This window comes from Amblyomma maculatum, unplaced genomic scaffold (assembly GCF_055883805.1).
Source record: "Amblyomma maculatum isolate TAMU_Amacu unplaced genomic scaffold, ASM5588380v1 scaffold_15, whole genome shotgun sequence".
In the NCBI taxonomy this organism is placed as follows: Eukaryota; Metazoa; Arthropoda; class Arachnida; order Ixodida; family Ixodidae; genus Amblyomma; species Amblyomma maculatum.
Window position 1 is genome coordinate 11,243,803 of NW_028146740.1, and position 22,408 is coordinate 11,266,210.

At 48.6% G+C, this 22,408-nt stretch overlaps 1 long non-coding RNA gene and 1 pseudogene across 1 annotated transcript; one reads left to right on the top strand and one right to left on the bottom strand.

Annotated features, from left to right (window-relative positions):
- Positions 1-120: 120 nt before the first annotated feature.
- Positions 121-20,900, bottom strand: LOC146172037 (uncharacterized). Its single transcript, XR_014702685.1, has 2 exons — positions 20,736-20,900; positions 121-1,825 (listed from the first exon to the last, which is right to left on the bottom strand). It is a non-coding gene; the product is annotated as an uncharacterized LOC146172037 (long non-coding RNA).
- On the top strand, positions 11,013-14,160 carry LOC146172038 (uncharacterized; annotated as a pseudogene).
- Positions 20,901-22,408: the final 1,508 nt, after the last annotated feature.

The following is a 22,408-nucleotide window of genomic DNA, read 5'->3' on the forward strand; positions in this document are numbered from 1 at the left end:
CTATCGAAAAAAGCTCGGCGGCCCGGATTTTACCTCGCTTACTAGGGTTAAGCTGGCGATGGACTGGCCGATGCACAACCATCGCTGTCCCCCGGAAAGAGACTGAGATAATTGGCTGTGGACTTTTATAGTCCCCCGTCATAGCTACAGCCGTGAACCGCACGAAAAGAAACCCAGATAGTTTGCTGTGGATGCTGACCTGTCATGGGGAAGGCACTAGCCTTGTCTTAAGGAATTCTAACTGGTTTTGCACTGCTTAAAATACGCAACAACGCGCTCCCGAATAGCTTGCGACAGACCTCATGCCTTCGAAATACAGGCACGTCTGGAATCGTGCCTCCAAAATGCAGGCATGCTACTTTCAGCACACGCTGAGTTATTTGTCTTGGTTAAAGCAGACATATCTATGTCAGGTGGTTTAACAAGTGGGCGTGGCTTAGGACTATATGCAAGTGAGTACGTTTGAGGTAACAAAGAGGAAGGTAAATGAAATATTGAATAATCGAGTAGCAGGTTGTTACGAAGAAAGGAGCCATTAGCACGGCCGCGTTGCGCTATTAAAGGCGGAGCTAAAGTGCCTAAACTTTTTTTCACACACAATAACTTTCTGCCTTTGCCTTCATCATCATGATGTAGGTCGATTTCGAGAAGTCGAAAGAAGACTTCTCGTCATTGTCTTCTTTTATGTTTTTTTTAACGGTAAGCTTTAGTTTTGTGCAAACGAAAGCCGCTCACTTGAAAACATATGATAAGGCAATGCATTTACCCGACGTATCAAATATTCCCGTACGTTTAAGCTCCCCGTTTGTAAGATGTGGCAGTGTTAATAGATATACCGTCTGCTGCCCGCTCCCGGTAAGGAACCCCTCCCGCGTACGTGTACTGTGATGCTCGCTTATTCAAGACTATTTTTAATTTGTGCGTCAGTTTTCTCAAGTTTACTCATTAGCGTAGAGTCATGAGATACTACGTTAAAGAGAGTCCCGCATAGAATAAAGCATTGCTTTAACCAAGTCGCACGAACGTGGCTGCCTTGTCTAGAAGTTATGCGTCTGACTTGGCTTCCAAAGTCGCCGATAGATAAGATCCTAATCTCCGGTTTCGAATTTCAAATCAACTAGCTCGTGACCGCGGAACCTACCAATTACGAACTATCAGAAGCATGATCGTTATATACCTTTCTGAAGAATGGTGCTTTTTCACGCTGTCTCTTTGTTAGGCGACGTGATGAGCCCAAGTGTGCATACAATCGACCAGGTAAAGAGTCAAGCGCTTACCTATAGCACCTTACCTAGTAAGCAGGTTTTTCAATTGACTGAATGTTTACAATCGTCATAAAACAAATTGTTTTCGTAAATGCTTGGCTCAGCTCAAATCAATCATTGCTTTCCATCTGTTTAAACTTCAGATCTCATAAAATATCTGGTCACGACGGAAATAATAGGTGATTCAATCAGTAAGACCCAATCGTGTCAAAGAATACGCGAGTAGTGATCACTGCATCCCACCCTTCCACCACGTGGTCTCTGAAACAGTGGCACCTGACGGATTTCCAGATAGTATGCCCTCTTCTTGTACCCATTTAAGGGAAATGAAGAGAAAAACGTTCTTACTTCTCGCGATAGCCCTTGCGGGCCAGAAAGATGGAGTCGGCAACAACGCGCTTTCCACCTCCGGCGTCGCTTTGGGGCCCTGTTGCCGCCGCATCTTCACCCTCCGGTGGAGCGGCCTCCTCGCTCCCCTCTTCCGCGTGGACTGGCGCTGTCTCCCCAACGCCTCCTTCCTGGCCTTCTTCCAGATTCTTCTCCGCCTCATCGTCAGCCATCTGCATGTGCAAGAAGCATTTCAATGGCAAATATTTTGATGTCGATTATATGAGAACGTACTCGTTGCTGCCGGGGCGCTGTTGTCTACGAGGCAAGATACTCATGTGATGTCGAAGTTGCGCTGACCACTTCCTCACGAACGTTGAGCAAGAATCTTTGCAATGTGCGCACCGAATCTGAGCACTGAATTTTCGAGTCAACTAGTGCCTCGAGCTATACGTACAGTCTTTGTCAAAAGTGTAGAGCCGAGGGGTTCTGCTTTTTGGGCCACTTCGTGCGGCTTGTAATGCATTTCCAGGGTTCTGAATCTCTTGATGATAAGAAAATTTTTGTCCTGCCCTCTCCAATCGAAAGGACCTGCACTAACGCTAAATCAGCGCCTCTGCATGGCTCAAAAGCAGACTCTCCGGGCTCTACACATTTGACAAAGGCTGTACGTAGCCTGAACCGCACTGGAAATAAACTATCAACGGGGAACTAGTGGTTACACAACAAAATTTAAGTACTTGTAGCTCTAAAATGACTAGCGCCATACGTTTTGCTGATACCAGTAACCATACATCTCAAGGAAGACGGCGACCAAATACGGCAGGGTGCACAATTAACAGCTGCCGTAACTGCACTATTCCAGTAGCTATACATCATAACTCACAATTAACTTCCTTCGACAGCTATAGAAGCCACAATGGGAGCACTGGGTCACTTCATTATATCTCTTCTTGAAGCTGGGAAGTCCAATAAGGAGCAGCAGAAATCAGGTCTCTTTCACCAACACAGGCCGTGTCAAAATGTTCGTTCGCACAGTTCTTGCCCTGAGATGTATAAAAAGCGGGACGTGCCTCGAGATCAGATAGCAAGCAAACTCACTTGTGTACTCTGGTTGCCTTTGTCGATACTGGAAGAATGTAGCGCGGTCAGGTGTGATATGGCTCCTGCATTTAATTGTGCAGTGGTGCACGGGCACTTCTTCTTTTACGGCACTCGCTCTATGATTCTATACCGTGCGTTTGGCAACACGTCATCTTTTTTTCGACGCATTCAGAAACAGTTTCGAGTGAGAAAGAGGAAAAATCATTTACAGAACTAAAATGAATTTACCACAGCTCGATAGTCGGTTCCGCCCATCAGGGCTGCACTTGCTGCAGCTCACTTGCTAACTAGTAGACGATCCAGAAGTGCAAAATGCCGGGCTAGTTGGTATTGCATAATGAAATAAAACAGCGCAAGGAATGGGACGAAATACGAAGGAAAGGAAACAGACATGGGCGCTGACTAACAACTGAAATTTTATTCCGATGCAGGACACATATATAAGGTACAAAGAGGAGGGTGTAGCCAAGGCAATCCTGCACAATCACCGAAACAGTGCAGTCACGTCAAAGAGTAAAAACGATAAAAAGGCGAAAAGGCCGACAAGACTAAAAGCGATAAAAACCACGGTGTGAGAGGCCGGGACAGAAAGTAAAACCGGTAAAAACAGATATACACATAGCAAAAAAGGCAAGTAAAAGCATCACAATAAAACGGTAAAAACTCGGGACTAAAATCTAGGCACAAAGTGATTAACAAAAGTGGCAGAGAGGGGCATTTACGAAAACAATTATACATTTAACCTGCCTCTCAAATTCCAATTCTTTTTGCGACAAGAACAGAGAGGGTGTACTCACACATTGTTCCTTTGCGCTGTGGATTTCGAACGCTTCAGCGATTTCCCTGGATATCCTATCCCATCCTCTAGCAAGAATTGTGCAGCGAATGAAATCTCGATAACAGATTTCGTCCGGATCATGATCGTTACGTTTGCACTTTTCGCAGTGCATGGCGAGGTGCCCGGAAATTGCAATGCTGTTTACGTTGTTCCTGTGCTCTTGAAGCCTAATGTTGAGGCACCTGCCTGTCTGGCCAATGTATCTCTTCCCACAGGATACGGGCAGCGAGTAGACGACGCCGGTTTTGCAGGGGACGCGTTGTTCCGAATGAGTCAGCCCACATACACGGGCGCCCAGAGGTTTGTTTACCTTCGCGCAGAGGGCGGAAAGCTTATTTGGAGCTGAAAAGACGACGTCAACCCCTGAACGTTTCGCGACTTTTTTGAGGCGGTGGCTGACCTCATGAATGTAGGGTATTACGACCACTCTTCTGTGTTCCCTGTTGGACGCCGCCTGTGCGTGATATCGCCCTTGTTTCTTGGCCGCGGAACCAGCCGCGGACACCAGAATGTTCAATCTGGCGGTTGATAGGCGCTCGACCTGGTTGCTAAAACTATCCTGGAAATGATGTTCACAGGTCTTGTGAAGCGCATTTTGAAAACAAAGTCTTACTATCCCTCTCTTAACGAGTTTTGTATGGGCAGACATAAAAGGCAGAAGAGGTTTCTTACCCCTGCTTACCTTACGTTTCTTACCTTACGTAAACAGCATTGCAATTTCCAGGCACCTTGCTATGCACAGCAAAAAGCGTAAACGTAACGATGATGATCAGGACGAAACCTGTTACCGAGATTTCAATCACTGCACAATTCTTGCTAAAGGACGGGATAGGATATCCAGGGAAATCGCAGAAGCGTTCGAAATCCACAGCGCAAAGGAACAATATGTGAATACACCATCCCTGTGCTTGTCGCAAAAAGAATTGGAATTTGTGAGAGGCAGGGTAAATGTTTATTCTTTTTCATAAGTGCCCCTCTCTGCCACTTTTGTTAATCACTTTGTGCAGCGATTTTAGTCCCGTGTTTTTACCGTTATATTTTAACGCTTTTACTTGCCTTTTTTGCTATGTGTATATTTGTTTTTACCGGTTTTACTTTCCGTCCCGGCCTCTTACACCGTGGTTTCTATCGCTTTTAGTCTTTACGGCCTTTTCACCTTTTTGTCGTTTTTACTCTTGGATGTGACTACACTGTTTCGGTGATTGTGCAGGATCGCCTCGGCTGCACCCTCCTCTTTTGTACCTTATACCGGGTGTCCCAGCTAACTTGAACCAAGGGATACAAAATGATACACTTGAGTTAGGTCAGTGAAACCAATTGCATTCAACTGCCAGCCTCCTTGCGCACTACAGGCAGTTTTTTGTTTTGCAATGACTTAATTAGCTAATTATGTTAACTTTTCTAATTTAATAAATATCGACTTTAGACCAAACATGTGAATTGGAAACTTGTAGAGCACTTTCAGAAACCCCCATTCCATTAATTGCGTTAAAGAAAGTCTCACGTGTATCTTTTTTTCTGGGCTCAAAAGAAAGCCCGCGAAATACAAATAATACCACGTGACTAGCGCATTTGTGCGCCGCGATTGTGGTGCTCTCAGTCGTGGTTTGAGCGAAGGAAATTAGCGGCGGCCGTGTCTTGGCCCCGTTAAAGCGGCAGGCCGATCTGCCTGCAATGGCTTCTTCGCCTGCGTCAGACAGCCGGCCCACGTGACGATGCAAGTAGCGGTGAGAGCGGCGAGCCGACACCACGGAATTCTAACAAGGCCTGCTTCTCTCCCATCAGCGAACGTCACGACAAACGGATGAGCGATACGGTATCAGCCACTGAATCTGCGCATACAGGCTTGGGTAAAGGGGCGAGATGACATCATGTGACTCGACTAAAATTAGCGCTGCATCTTCATTTGCCGGTTCTTTATCGTCATCCGCTTGTCGTGATGTAAGCTGCTGCGGTGCGTAGGGCTGGCCAAGATGGCGACGGGCGAGCTCGAGCTCGCTCGAACCATCGCCAAACTTTCTGCCTGCCGCTGCAACGGGACAATCGGGTCACGGCCGCAGCTGATTTCGTTCGCTCAAACCACGACTGAGAGCACCACAATCGCGGCGCTCAAATGCGCTAGTCACGTGGTATTATTTGTATTTCGCGGGCTTTCTTGTGAGCCCGGAAAAAAAGATACACGTGAGACTTTCTTTATCGCAATTAATGGAATGGGGGTTTCCAAAGGTGCTCTACAAGTTTCCAATTCACATGTTCGGTCTAAAGTCGATATTTATTAAATTAGAAAAATTAACATAATTAGCCAATTAAGTAATTGCGAAACAAAAAATTGCCTGTAGTGCGCAAGCAGGCTGGTAGTTGTATGCAACTAATTGCACTGACCTACCTCAAATATATTATTTTGTAACCCTTGGTTCAAGTTAGCTGGGACACCCGGTATATGTGTCCTGCATCGGAATTAATTTCAGTTGTTAGTTAGCGCCCGTGTCTTTGTTTCCTTTCCTTCGTGTTTAGTCCCGTTCCTTGCGCTGTTTTATTTCATTAGACGATCCAGGCTCGTTGCTTAAGGTTATTGATGTGCAGGGGTGCCTCCCGCTTTTCGTCTATCGAGTATGACGTTATTAAGGATTTGACAGCTTGTGTTAGAAAGCTGGACGTGCTATGCACGGATGAGAGCAACCTGGCTATTGTGTGGGAATAATCTTGTTTTGATTTGCGAATGTTAGAAATTTTGTTTATATTGGCATCGTGCATTCTTTGCCTTCCCTATGCGCTGATCGCGAGCGTGTGCCTCCTCGAGGCGAAGGAACCGAAGTTTTCCTGTTGAAGCGGGCCTGCTAGTTTCCTGCCGCTCTGTGCCCTGTGACTTCTGTGACTCCTCTGTCGCGCCGTAACTTCTGATAAAACTTCACACCGTGACATCTGATTGAGTTGCTGGGTGCGCAACCCATGCTCCGAACACCTCCAACCAGCCGAGACTCCAGCCCTCAGGGATCTCCTACCATCGAGATTATGCCTACCCATCAGAGTAGCCGACGGCTTCGAGGTCTTGATCTCGAATTCGCGCCTCTGAAATTTTCTCGTACTGCGAGGCCGCAATCATCTTCTCTAGCACCACCTTCGGCGACAACAAAACCACCCACAACCACCCAATGGTTTTTTAGAGCTTTTATCTTGTTGCCTGACGTCTACTTTTGTTACTTTTGACAAAAGCATTTACCTGCAAAAGCAGGGTGTTTGCATTGGTTCTTGTATCGCACCGATTTTAAATGAATTATTTTTGGCTCGTTGTGACAAAGCTCTTTTTGAGCGGCTGGATGATCTTAAGATTTCAAAAGTGTTTCGTTATGTTGATGATTTTTTGATTTTGTTGGATACTTCTGTTTTTATTGACCCGTTTGACAGCAGCCATACGGAAGAGTTTATTGCTCTCGGGGACCCTATTGTCTCGCGGATTTTAGCATCTTTTGATGCATGTTTTAAACCACTCACATTCACCACCGAATTGCCCAAGCAGAACAGCATTAGGTTTTTGGATTTCCGATTGTATTTTAAAGATCACGCGTGTTGGGTGTATGAGCCAAGGGCCAACAAGCCTCCCCTACAGTATAGTTCGTCGCATTCTAAGCTGGTCAAGAGGAATATCGTGCTGTCCTTTTTGTCGAGTGCTATTAGAAAGTCATGCCAACACACCGTTAATGAGAGTCTTAGCTCACAGGTGGCTCGATTGGAGGCGGCAGGTTACCCCAGGCACGTGATAGTTTCTGTAGCGGAGGCCCTGTATCGCAAACGGAAATCAGAGGCGAGCCTGAGTAACGAGCAGACAGCAGAAAATAGAAAAGAAAGACATGATAAAGAGAAGGTAGCTGTCATTCCGTACGTGCATGGTTTCTCGCACAATCTGAAGAAATTTGGGCAGCGATCCGGAGTAAAAGTTTTGTTTTCGGCACCAAAGAAGCTGATGAGCCCTTGTAGGTTAAGTTGTCCCACACGTACGCAAAAACCAGCATGCAATATCAAACATAGGGATCCCTTGGTATCTTGCTAGAAGGATGTTGTGTACAAGATCCCGCTTTCGTGTGGTAGACACTACATCGGCCAAACTGGAAGATGTCTGAACGTTCGGCTGCAAGAGCCCTCTAAAAAGGTCGGCAATATTGCCATAGACGGACAGTTAGCTGCGCATTGCAAAAAGTGTGACAGCGAGACACCTTGCCAGCCTTTGTTTGACAGAACTATTGCTTTGTATCGCCACCGTACCAGCCTAACTAGGGAGATTGTGAAAGCTTCGCAGATAGCACGATCAGGAGATGAATGCGTCAGCAAACCGTCCGTGGCTCTATCAAATACTGAGCTGGATTTCTTAGCTCAGGCGGCACGTGCAGATGTTTTTCCTTCTTTCTTTTTGTGATTCTGAAGTGTATATATATATATGCTCCGCACCGCAATAAAGATTTGTAGAAAGTGCGCTATTTTCCTGTCCCCTCCTCGTCCTTTGTGATTTTGAGCGCTTCGCTGTGTTGACGATGAACCGACACGCCCAAACATTTTCCCTTCTGGAGTATATCGGAGGTTTTCGGAAGTGATCCCGTTAAAAACGGATCAGCTTATACGATCGAAAGTGAGGATAAGCTATTACCTCGTTTTTAAACTACGCGGCCCGCCATAGCATAAATGTGCGCAATTATCACGCGAGTTTCAGCTTATTTCTTGTTTTCACTTGTTTGCATATGCTACAGACTGGGTGCAGTGCTTTTATTTTTAATTTTTACTCCTGTGCTTATACACGCAGAGGGCCAAGCCAAGCAAATGGGTTAATTCAAACGAATTATGATTAGACTATAGAATGGCACTATCCTACACGCCTGCCACGCTATTTAGCAATTTTTCATTAACTTTCAATGATATGCGAAACTTATCAGAATATTTTTGGCACTAAACATCCGTCGGTTGTAATGATACTAGCCACTTTCTGAACAAAATTACGAGGCAAACACTGTGAGCAATTTAAAATAGACATATTTCCTTATATACAAAATTCATGAGGTGGACAAAGAGAAAAACAATATGGGCAAGCACAATCAAGAAGTGCACACAAACATTTCGTTATTTACAGAGTTCAATCACCACATGATGAATACTTGCGTAGTTTTCTATTCGCAAAGATAAAACTCGCCAGACTAAACACGCAACTCCTATCTTGCTCAGCAGTTTTTCTTTTTTCTGGTAAGCTGCTTGATCAATTACTATTTTTCCTGCGTTGATAAGCTGTGGCCTAAGCAACTTTTCTATGATTATATTCGTTGTTTCAGTGGCGTGGTCCTTTCTTTCTGCACACAGCTAGAAGAGAGCACCTCTTGAAGTAAGCAACATAAGCTAGCGACAAGTACGCTACACATGGAATGCAGCGATGTACGCTCCACTGGAATTTGTTATATTTACAAGCAAGCGCAGAAGCCTTAGGATTAAAAATGGGGAGGAAAACGAATGTCTCATCAGTTCACCAAACTGCAACAAGACCTTGCAGCTGAGAAACATGCATGCCTTTGACCACTCGAGCATATGCTCGTAACGTTGATTGACTACCGGCTTCACGAGTGGCCGTTAGGCCCTCAAAGATTACCACCTACACGAGGTAGTCTTGACGAGTAACTGTTTCACAAGAAAAGAAAACTATCTACATGAGCACAATGCGTAAATTCTAAGTAGAACGGAACGCATTATGTGAACGCAGCAAGAACATCAACACTCCGCTTCGGTAGTAAACACAACACTTAAATTGTGAAACATTTCGGACACACCTTGCGGTCAGTCTTTGCTGGAAAACCAGCTAAAAATGAAAGGCTACGTGACACGCTCGTAACAAATTTTTCGTCAATGTACACGCGAAAAAAACGAGAGAACCGCCAGCAGAGATACGCCGTGAGCGGGCTGGACGATGCATCGATGGATGGATGGATGGATGGATGGATGGAATATAGGAGCGTCCCCTTTGAAACGGGGTGGTAGCAGTAGCTATCATGCTCATTTTTCTCCCTATATCTTAATTATTGATTTAGAATGGTTAACTAGACCATCATTCTATTTATTAAATTTTTGTTCCTACCTTACTAACATTATGTCACTTCTCTGCTTTTAAGCCACCAATATTCCAGTCGTTTTTTGCTAGTTTCCACCGCCGGTTTATTCACCCGGCCACTGTTATCTATAAACCCCAGAGCTTCAGGAATGATTGCGCCTGCATCAACGTCCGGATGGATACCATTACATTCGAGTATAATATGCTCAATTGTTTCACTGGAGTTACCACATACAGCACATGCATCATCTCCATTGTTAAATTTCTTTTTGTAGTTGCGTGTTCTAAGTCACCCTGATCTAGCTTCAGAAAGTAGGACACTGCCTCTTGAGTTATCAAAGAAAGCTTCCTTCCTGATCTGCATTTTCCACTTCCGGTATAATTCCACACTCTGTTTGTTTTCCATCGAATTTATCCAATTTTTACCTTCTGTGTTTTTCACCTGTTGCTTAATGCTCTTTATTTCTCCGTCCTTGTGACTAGCATACTTACTAGTTAGTTTCCTAGTTCTTTTCCTCCATTGTGAGTCAACGTTTTTTAAGTACAGGTATTTAAATACTTTAGCTGCCCATCTGTTACTGTCCAATTTCCTCAGGCGCTCCTCATAAAATATTTTACTCTGAGCTTCCCGTACTTCGAAAGATGCCCAGCCCATATCTCCCTGTACCGCCTCATTTGTAGTTTTGCCGTGGGCACCTAGTGCTAACCGTCCAACGTATCTCTGATATATTTCTAATGTGCACTATAGGCGACGCATAGGCGTGCACTGCCGCCTGGTGGCGTCTGGAGGAACTGACAAACTTACAACATTTGGCTGGGGCGCGCGCCGGAGAGCGGCCGGAGAGAAACGCGCGCGAGGGTGATCTCGGAGGCCATGGCCAACCCACGGCCGGTCTCGAGGGAGATAGCGCGCTCTTTCTTACGGCCTTCTCAATCGCCGCGGGAGCAATGGGAACTTTTCTCCTTGAGTTACGCTCTCCGCCGCCACAAGGGGCCCGACCTGCTCACTGTTCACTCCGCATCTGCTTCAGCGGCGGCGGGTGGCTTTTGCCTGGTTTCGCGTTGTCGCTCGCTTGTTTCGTGGTAAGTGCAGTCCCGAATTGAAATAACACGGAAGGTAGATACTGCAGCAGCATGTCGTCAGAGTAATACACATGTGAATCGTATAAACGATGTGTATTTGTATAAACCATAAGGGGTGAAATGTCAGGACCTGCCGGTTGCAACTGACGCGGGCGGAGCGGAGAGCGAGCGCGCGTTTCCCCTGCGCGTGAACGGCGGTAGCAGAGGCGCAGCAGTGGGGCGGTGGCGACTCCACCGAGGCGCGGCGGGCGGTGGAAACAGACCGCATTAGCGAGGCCGTATGAGAAGAGAAGCACTCTCTCTCTCGAGACCGACAATGGCCAACCCACGGCCGGTCTCGAGGGAGAGTGCGCTTCTCTTCTCGTACCGTAAAGAGGAGGTGCGAGGACGCAAACTGGCGGAGCTTGTGTCCACACTGGCCTCACCCTCCACACCGACCCTGTTTACCCAACACGCGTAGGTAACTCCGTGACGCGGGACACGTGTCCGGATCTTACCTTCACTCGCAACATACGACCCGAAACTGGTTTAACACCGAGGAAACCCTCGGCAGCGACCACTGCCTTCTTAATACCGCGATCTACACACGCCCCCTCAAGCGTCCTACCACACAAGCCCACATCCCTAATTGGACTACCTTCCGACAAAATTTTCCCGCCACTACCAACATTGCCATAGCAGAGCAAGGGTACACCAACTGGTCCCGGTCACTAATGTCACACCTTCGCACACATGAAACGCAGATTCAGCTCACAGAGGCAATAACGGACGTGGATAATCACCTCATTCACCTCTGGGAAGCTCGCCGCAGCCTTACACGCCGCTGGCGTCGCCAGAAACACAACCGCAAACTTAAAGAACGTATTGCCGATATCACCCACCAAGCCGCCGAGTGCGCGGCCCAGCTCGCTGACTCGAACTGGGTGGATCGTTCCAATACAGAGGCCCGACAAATGTCTAGCCGTAATACATGGAGGGACTTTCGAGCTCTCATCGATCCTACGCAGACCCACACCGAAACCCAAAAACATTTACACCGAGCAATCCACTCTTTTAAAGGCGACACTATGCAGCTGGCACAATCGCTCCGGGACCGCTACTTGTGCACAGCTCGAGACCCCTGAGGATCGGTCTACTCCTACGCAGGCAAGGAGAACTCGGAGCTGGACAAACCTTTCCAGCTTCACTATATCCGGGCCAGTCTAGTCAAAATGAATAGAGGCACAGCGCCTGGTCGGGACAAGGTCACCGTCAAGCTTTTGGCGAATCTGCCTGAATCGACGTACCAGTGCGTACTCGAATACATTAACGCAATCTGGACAGGGGAAACCCCCTTACCCATCGATTGGAAAACGGCACTTGTGACTTTCATCCCGAAAGCTGGCAAACAAATAGACACGGATAATCTCCGCCCCATCTCTCTCACCTCCTGTGTGGGCAAACTAATGGAGACTATGGTGCGCGATCGGCTATCCGAGTATCTTGAACACAGGCACACTTTCGCGGACACCATGTTCGAATTTCGCCCACACTGATCCACACAGGATGTCCTTCTCCAACCTAACAGAGAAATTCTCAACCCATTCGAACGCCCCCACAATGACCGGGTTGTACTCGCCCTAGACTTAAAAGGCGCTTTTGATAACGTCACACACGAAGTCATACTGACCCATCTAAGTGAAACACACTGTGGCCGCAATACGTTCAATTATATAAGACAATTCCTTACAGACCGACAATCATACATCAAAATACAAGACAAGAAGCACGGACCATTTATGCTCGGCGCGCGGGGCACACCTCAGGGCGCAGTTCTCTCCCCGCTGCTTTTTAACATTGCCATGATGCGTTTGCCGGCCCAGCTGGCTGAGGTCGAAGGCGTGCAGCACGCGTTCTACGCCGACGACATCACCCTATGGGCAACGCAGGGCAGTGTGGGCGACATTGAAACCTGCCTGCAAACAGCGGCGAGCATAGTGGACCGCTATGCCCGGCGCTGTGGTCTTCAATGTTCCCCCCAGAAATCACAGTTTGTGCATCTCCGCCCCTCTCGGAGATGTAGTACACAAATCTCGCTGTCGCTTGCGAGCGGTCCAATTCATGAATCAAAAGAGATCAGAGTACTCGGCCTCTTCATCCATCACCAAAGACGCCCTGACACAACACTAGCCAAGCTCCGCCAGGTGGGGGACCAGGTGGGCCGCATGGTCCGCCGGGTGTCTAACAAACGCGGGGGGTTGCGAAGTAAAGATGCCTTGCGGCTGGCAAACGCCTTCGTAACCAGTCGAATCCTGTATTCGACTCCTTACCTCCACTTGCGGAATCAAGAGGAGGATACCCTCGAGGTGATCTTCCGAAAAATTATGAAACGTGCCCTCGACCTCCCAATCTCCACCTCCAACAGTCGGCTCATGGCCCTAGGGGTGGTGAACACTTTCAGGGAGCTTCGGGAAGCATATTTGATGAACCAATATACCCGCCTCACACAGACAGTGTCGGGTCGCCGCCTTCTTGCCCGGCTGAACATTCAACATAAACAATTCACAGAGGAGAGGCTCCGCATCCCAGAACTCTGGAGACGCGCCCTCAGAGTGCGGCCTCTCCCTGCCAACATGTCACGAGAAGACCATAATGGGCGGCGCCTGGCGCGGGCGGAAGCTTTGGCCCGTCATTATGGCAACAAATAAGGTGTGTTCTACGTGGATGCCTCGGGCCCCCATCTTGGGGGCTGGTACACGGCCGCTGTCGTTCACAACGGGAACACAGTCGATGGCCTTACATTCAAGGCCAAATCTATAACACACGCTGAAGAGGTAGCCATTGCACTCGCCGGCTCAGACCACACTTTTAAATATATCATCACCGACTCACGAGGGGCTTGCCGGAACGTCGCCCAAGGGTGGACCACCCCCTTAGCCTATAGAATATTTCAAAATTGCTGTCGGGACACGGACCCCGCGTGCCGATATCTCGTCTGGGCTCCTAGCCACCAGGGTCTTGCAGGGAACGAGGCAGCTGACGCAGCCGCCCGCGCGCTTTCTCTCCGGGCAGTTTCCTCGGGACTCGAATCGGCTGAGGACATCGATTCCAATCCGGCCTACACATTCAAAGATATTGTAATTTTTTATCAAAACTCGCATCGCAAATACCCTAACCCCTGCAAAGGGTTAGGAAAAGCGAACGAGAGGCTGCTCCGGCGCCTCTTCACTAGCACAATGCTGTGCCCGGCAGTACTTAAACATTTTGACTCACAATTCACTGGACAGTGCCAGTACTGTGGGGAGGTGGCTGACACCTACCACATGGTATGGGCCTGCCAACCAAACCCATCCCTTCCCCCCATCCCTAACCCTTCCCGGGAGGACTGGGAGGCGACCCTGTTCGGCTGCTGTGACCTACAGGCCCAAAGGGCCTTAACGCGGCGTGCGCGGGCGGCGGCAACCGCCAATGGGGTCCCTGACTAGGGTCTCCACCCATTATTATAAGACCGAAGCCCTTAAGGCTCCGCGTCAAACCTCCCAATATGAAATAAACGTTTTCACCACCACCACCACCACCTGCTCACTGTTCGCTCCGCGTCTGCTTCAGCGGCGGTGGATGGTTTTTGCCTGGTTTCGCGCTGTCGCTCGCGAGTTTCGTGGTGAGTGCAGCCCCGAAATTAAAGAAAACAGAAGGTAGATGCTGCAGCGGCATGTCGTCAACGTACTACACACGTTAACGGATATAAAAAAACACTGTCGTTCAGCAAACGTTCGACAAGCATGGCACACATTGCGGCATGGTAGCTACTTTTGTCTATTTTAATCCGAATTTTTCCCAAGCCTGTACAAGAATAGGAACAAAAAAAAAAACTGAATGAGAAGTGATCACATCGAAGATTGTTCAAGGCTAACATGACAGCAACTCGTCTGCTACAGCAAAACCGTCTTTAGCGCTAGATGAGAAACCATTCATGTAACACCGAAGATGAAAATAATTTCATAAAAATGTAATGTAAATTGCAAAATGCTTGCATGATATAAAGTATTAGTATAGCACTCAAAGTAAACATTGCAGGGTTGAGTTTTAAATGTTATTACACTTCATATATATTAGCCAATGTGTTGTATTATCAACATTATTTTAATTTTGCAAATAAACATTGTTTTATTGAAATTTTTACATGATATTAAGCTTGTTATGAAAGCAATAAAAATGGTTTGATATTCATGACACCACTTGTGCCCAAAGTGGTAAAACGAGGCCAATAAATGACGAAGGTGATACTCGATGCAGTGATCTACAAATGAGTTCACCTGCTATATCGAAAGTATGCAAGAAACTTCTAAAGCGTTAAAGAAGGACACTCTCACTGAACACTCATTTCAAGCCTTATATAGCGACCCATCGAGGCTCTTTTCGGGAAAGTAAGGTTAATGTGTGGAAGGGAATGACATATGCTACATGCGAGGGCCGTAACAGCTAGCGGCACATGACTACATTGTCAAGACGGACGTTTCATCTGAGAGCAAAATCAAGGCATTGAAGGAAGTGATGGCATTTCCTACTATTACATTTCCCACTGTCACATATTCCGGTTTACCTTAGGCCAGTGGATATATCGTTTAGTTCATCAACTTCGGGTGTGACGCTTGCGCTATTCGTCTTGAAACTAGCGAAAAAAGCAGCCCCATGTAGTACGCTCTTCTACGAGCACAATATTCTAGTGAACTGCATTATCCGAAACAAGAGCTTGTTGCCCTATTGGACAACCTTCTTTTTTTTTTTTTTTTGAAAAAGCTGTCGTGCACTTACTATACACACAAATGTTCTCGAAGTACTTATGATCCTGATTCAGTCAGCATTTCAGAATTCAACCCTGAGTTGCCCGAAAGGAATTGACAACAGCTATGTTATTGGGTCCGCTTCTTTGATATTTGAAACATTTCTCAGAATTCTTCTTTTCAATTAATTATACCAGGAAAGTGACAGAGAAGACAGAGAGGCCAACTGCTTTTATGTGCACAAGCCGTGCTGGAAGATTTTGAGACTGGATTTTCTAGACGCAGGTCGCATTTTGATGATTTGATGAACATATAGTGCAATGTGTAACTTTGAAGGACAATTTTTTATTGTTTGCCGCTCTTTTTGATTCTGCGTAACTGCTTATGCCGATTTCCTTGATTAAAAGTAGTCGCGAGACTACATATACATCTTCGGTCTTTCAACCGATTGATATGTTTTGAACAAAGCTAGAACAGCGCACTCCACTAGACAAGTGAAAGTTTTAGTATATGAGTAAATTGTGTTCTTTACTCTGAATCTGAGACGCGCCATGAATTTTTGCCGGTGCCTCTTCTGATCTAAACAAAAACGGTAGCGGTTGACAGAAACTCCACCCAACAGTTCACCATGCACTGACGTCAGGTCGCGCTACACCTGCTTAAAACATTCAAAGGCACATTGCATAGCCTGGTAAATTTATTTTTATACAAAACTTAGGGGTAAAAAATGTAGGTGTCCGAAGCTTCATTCGACCGTGCACGAACGCATCGACGAAGGAGCGCGCGCATGAGTGGATTGTTGACTGTAATTTTCTCCTCGTACACGATAAATGTTCGATGTTGATTACGGACTTTGTATAAACCATAAGGGGCGAAATGTCAAGACCTGCCGGTTGCAACTGACGCGGGCGAAGCTAAAAGCGAGCGCGCGTTTTTTTTGCGCGTGAACGGCTGTAGCGGAGGAGCAGCAGTGGGGCGGTGGCGACCCCACCGAGGCGCGGCGGGCGGTGGAAACAGACCCCATTTGAGAGGCCGTAAGAGAGAGAAGCGCTCTCTCTCAGTGATTCCAAAACAGCCGTACGGAATTTCGGGAGGGGCCGTCCGTCGGCTGCCGCCAGGAATATCTTTAAAAGCTACCGTCCAGTCCCTGGTAGGACGATAGGACTGGTATGGGTTCCGGCTCACTCGGGCAATCCCGGGAACGAGAAGGCTCACGAATATGCCCGAGGTTTCGTCGGCCGGGCGGTGAGCACCTCGTTTCCCGCGGGCGCGAGGGAGGGCTTGCTCTCGTTCCATGGTATAACTCGCCATTTTAGCCTGGGAAGGCGCATCTTCCCTCCACCACAAAATTCATTAAGCAAGGCCCAGGAGATACTCTGGCGCCCGCTATAAACCCGCTCCTTCCCCTGCCCCAAAGTTTATTCATATATATTCAAAGAGCAGGTTGACCCTGAATGCAAAGAGTGTGGCGTCGACGCTACTTTAGACCACATTACATGGGGGTGCGCGGCCTATCCGCCACCTGCCGATTTGCTGCCAGCTCATCTCTGGAGGAGTGGGAGGCCGTGCTGCGCTGCTCGGACACGGCCATCCAGGCTCGGGTCACTGAGTGGGCCGAAGAGATCGCCGACAGGACGCAACTGGCGGCCATCTGGCGCGGCCAGCAATCAAACTGAACCTCTTAAAGCCGATGAAATAAATGTTTTCCCATCCATCCATCCATCCATCTCCCTCGAGACCGGCCGTGGCCAACCGGGCCAGCTCCTGCTCCTGCCGCGCGCGGCGCGCCTAGCGGTATGACGTCATGCCATCTGCGTAAAGCGGGCGCGTGGCGCGCCTTTCAGCCACACCTTGCAATGCCGCCTGCCGCGAAGGCCGCTCGCCGAAATGAGCGGATGAAGCAACGGCGAGCTGCGGAGACCGATGAAGAGCGTGAAGAGACTGGCTAAGCAGCGTGTTCAGTATGCGGCTCGACGACAACGTGCAGCCTCTACTGCCGAAGCTACTGAAGAAACTTTAGAAGTACGCCCTGACTTGATGAGTATGCTTAACGCTACGGATAGTGATGCTGAAATGAGTAGTGTATCTGTGTCTAGTGCTGAACGTTTGAACGCGACTAAGCGACAGCGACGTGCCCAAGAAACCCCTGAATAGCGAGCACAGCGACTTGAGAAGGAACGTTCATGGCAGGCCCGTGCAGCGGAAACAAAGACGAAAACGACGTGCACAAGAAACTGCTAAACAGCGAGAAGAACGTCTGTTGAAGAAAAGATAAGTCGTTGATTGATGCTGCCCAGATGCAAGCTAATGGTGATGTTGAACAAGAGCGTCGAGAACAGTATTAAAGACGAGTGTTTCAGTCAGCCACGAGGGAATTCAACAGACGTTTCACGAATAACCCGCTTGTAAAACGAGTGTAACCAAGCTCCGCCTCCAGCCACACCCCCAGCTGAAGCAGGGTGTAGCCACAGGGTATTGCTTTCGCAACTACCAGGCTTAACCAAGCTAAGCCCCAGCTAATTGTTTTCGCTGGACGGTGCAGCTCGCACACGGTTTGAAAATCATGAGACTACTATCACAAAGTGGAGTTCCTTGAAGGACCAGTTGCTGCAAGCTTTCACCACCGTTCTTCGCAAAGAACGTGCCGAGCTGCTTCTACAGACGAGAGTTCAGCTCTCTAACGAGAGCGTCCTCGTTTACTTCAAGGACATGGCTGGGCTATTCCGTCGCGCTGATCCAAACAAGTCCGAAGAAAAAACTTTGCTATCTCATGATTGGAATTAAAGAAGAGATCTTCGTTCAATTAGTGCGATGTCCCCCAAGACCATCGGGAAATTTGTGTCCCAGACCACTACCATTGAGAAGGCGCTAGAGATGCGATCTAAGCCCTACGAGCGGCCGTCCATCCCTATTGCTGCCACCATCGCCGACACTGGTAGCACTGACGTGCTCCGCAAGACCATACGGGCCGTCGTACGCGAGGAGCTGCAAAAACTATTTTTGATGGCAGTACCCCCTCAAGTTTCCTGCCTTTCTCAGATGGTTCGGGAAGAGGTCAACCAAGTCCTCAATCCACCCGAGCTACTTCAGACAATGCCACCACTGGCCATAACCAACGCTGCAGTCACTCGTCGTGCCTTTCCACCTCCGAGTCAGTACCAAGCCGCCCCTGCATGTATTCGTCAAGCACCTCCCGCTCGAAGTTCTCTGGTGCGTCCATGCAAAAGCGACGTCTGGCGCACTCGCAATAATCGCCCGCTGTGCTTCCACTGTGGCGAAGCTGGTCACCTGTTCCGCGATTGCTATTACCGACTAATGGGTCTGCCGGGATTTAGCGCGGACGCGCGACAGCCGCAGCGTGGTGAACGGCCCCCTGCCAGTGACGCGTACTTGGCTGAAGCATCCGGAACGCCCTATGACAACTCGCGGTCGCCTTCACCGCCCCAATACTCCTCGCAGACACCTGCAAACGCCGGCCTGACGCGGATCCGCTCCCCTAGTCCCCGTCGGTAAAACCAGAAGCGGCAACCTTTGGAGGGAAGGTTGCTCATCGACGAAATTCTCAAGCTCCTCCAGCGCTGCAACCGGATTGTCACTCCATTTCACGACGACACGACGCGCCCCACAATGAACCGCTGCCTCGGCGCTCCAGTTCTCCGACGACACGAAATCAGCTAGTACCATACCGCAGCCGTGACCGGACCCCGCGACGTTCCGGCAACACCACAGCTGTAACCGCCGACCTGAATATTTCAGTGGACGGAACCGACGTGACAGCGCTCGTGCATACCGTGGCCGATTATTCTGTGATTATTGGGCCTTTCGTCGCCACTCTGAAAAAGGTGACTACACCCTGGACAGGCCCACAAATTCGTACTGCCGGCGGCCACTTGATAACGCCGACCGGTACCTGCACTTTTAGGGCAGGGCAAGAATAAACGTACTTGGCAACCTTCGTCGTACTTGTCCAGTGTTCCCGCGACGTCATCCTTGGCATGGATTTCTTAGCAGAGAATGGAGCCGTTATCGACCTGCAGACTAAGTCAGTGACCTTATCGACAGAGAACGCAATACACAGTGTTTCAGAGCTACCGACAGCACTGCACATTCTTGATGATTGCTTCATTATTCCGCCCCGTTCCAGGGTGATCACGTCTGTGGCTGCGAAGACACTGCGAAACTTTGAAGGTGTCGTGGAGAGCAAACAGATCTTGCTTTTCTAACGCAGTCTTGCTGTAGCCAGAGGAGTCGTTCGCCTCGAAGACGGCAAAGCAGATGTTTTTGGCGGTGAGCACCAGCATTTAAGCGCTGGGATTGTAGTGGCCCATATTTGCGGTATCGCGCATGTTCGAAAAGCCTCTGGACTTGCAACGCTGTCATTGACCGAGATGGAGAGGCCTACCACAGATTTACACTTCGATATTAACCCTGCGCTTTCTCAACTGCAGCATCGCCAAGTGTACGAGCTCCTCCAGCGCTATCGGGCGACCTTCTCCAACTCTTCAAGTGTTGGCACAACCGATCTCGCCAAGCATGGCATTATTGCGGATGATACCGTGCCACCTCTCACCGAGTGTCTCCGACTGAACACGCCGCTATCACCCGCCAAGTGAAAGAAATGCTTCGCGACGATGTCATCCAGCCCTCGCGGAGTCCATGGGCTGCACCTGTCATTCTTGTGAAGAAAAAGAATGGTACGCTGAGGTCTTGTGTGGATTACCGCCGGCTAAACAAAGTTACGAAGAAAGACGTCTATCCCCTGCCACGTATCGACGATGCTCTGGATCTACTGCAAAATACTGGCAAATAGAGGTAGATGAGAGGGACCGCGAGAAACCGGCGTTCTATTACTCCGGATGGGCTCTACGAGTTCGAGGCCTTTGGTCTCTGCTCTGCGCCGGCTTCTTTCGAACGGCTTATGGACACCGTACTTGCAGATCTCAAGTGGCAGACATGTCTCGTTTACCTTGAAGGCTCCGCCTTCTAGAATACGGGTCCGCGAGCGATGGTCTCGCCCGACGAGTGGAAAACCAAGTTTTTCTTAAAAACACCGGTATATTCCGGATCAACAGAAAAGTATAAAATAGAAGAGAAACAGCATTGGTCAAAACTGCGCTGGAAACATGCCGTCAAAGTGTGCGACAATGGACTATGCAGAATAAAACGGAACATGGGTCAGGGCTTCACCGCGACAACACAAAACACACTGCGGCGCGGATAGGGCCAACGCGCTGATGACGGTACAAAAGCATTGCTACTCGCCTGGCAGCACTCACGCTAACACTCCTAAGGCTTTCTTGTAGGCGCCGCTTCCATCTTCGTCTCGCAGAACTCCGCTCCATCGTTCGTGTACATCCCGCCGGCTTGGGACGCTCCCACGCTGCCCTTCTCTGGCCGGCCGCCCGGCGAAAAAGCCCCGAGCCATGCTTCCGACACGCTTATCTACCCTCTGTCTCGCGCCGATATCATGCCGCCACCGCTCCGGGCAGCTCGCTCATGCGTACTCTCGCTGCCCGGGCGGAAACCAACACAAAAAGAAAAAAAGCGCGCGCGGTTCGAAACGCTAAAAGGGGCTGTGGGGCCCCTCAACCTTGACGACGTTGTGGTCTTCGCTCCAAGGTTCGAGGAGCACCTTAGGCGTCTTGAAACTGTTTTGCAAGCCATAACATCCTCTCGCCTTACGTTAAAGAACGAGAAGTGTCATTTTGCTTATACGGAGCTCAAGTTAATGTTGCACGTCGTAAGCTACTCTGGTGTCCTGCCGGATCTAGAGAAAACGACAGCTATTGCTAAATTCCCTCCGCCCCAAGACCAGAAAGCTGTTCGACGATTTCCTGGCTTATGTGCCTACCGGTGCTACGTCTAGATTTCGCTCGACTCGCCGAGCCCCGTCTGACGAAGACAGACACGCCTTTCACTCGGGACACACCACAAGAACAAGCATTCAAAGAGCTTCAACACCGCCTACAAACCCCTCTCATATTTGCTCACTTCGGCGAAAACGCCGACACGGAGCTTCACATGCACCGATGCAAGCAGCATATAGGCCTGGGCGCCGTTCTAGTTCAAATCCAGGGCGGCCAAGAACGTGTGATCGCTTACACCAGTCGCTGTCTATCTAAAGCGGAATCGAACTATTCTGCAACAGAGAAAGAATGTCTAGCCATTGTGTGGGCGACGTCGAAATTCCGGCCATACACACTAAACCATTTCTCACCCTTAAGTGTGGAAACTGGCTTGTCCCCAGACTCTCACCCTTTCTTGCCTAAAGGGTGCAACCAATAGGGTGCAAAGAATAGGGTGCAGATACCGCCCCCTTAAAGAAGAGTGCCCAGATTAACATTTTAGAGGGTGCGGTGGTTGCACCTTTGTCTAAGGGTGCAGTTTTTCCTTCGCACCCTAACCAAATGGGTGCTAAAAGGGTGCTCCACATAGATTCAAAATTAAGCAGAAGCCTCGGATCGATGCGTGGTGGAAAATGTATACACAAATATAGAATTCTGTTGGCCCATATTCTTAGTTGGCATTGCCAAACTAAACTTATTGGTAAACTCCTCATCTATGCTGACTGGCAACCGAACACACATCTCTGCAATGCTTTATTTAGCGCAGCAGAAAGTGAAAATGACATTTCGGACAGGTCAGGGATGCATTAAAGCTTTGAATATAAGTTTTCATGCACCCCTGACCTGTCCGAAGTGTCATTTTCACTTTCCTCGGCACTGGGTAAAGCATTGCCGAGATGTCTGTTCTGTAGCATTGACGAGCAGTTTCTGTGTTTGTACCAATAAATTGTGGGCAAAAAGAATGCAAACTAAGAATATGCGCCCGCAGAATTCTATTGTGCATATACAATAATCCCAGGCTTCTAATTCAGGACGAGTCCACGTGTAGCACCCTATAAGTATCTAAAAATAAATATTTTCCATATATATAATGTTCTAGGTAT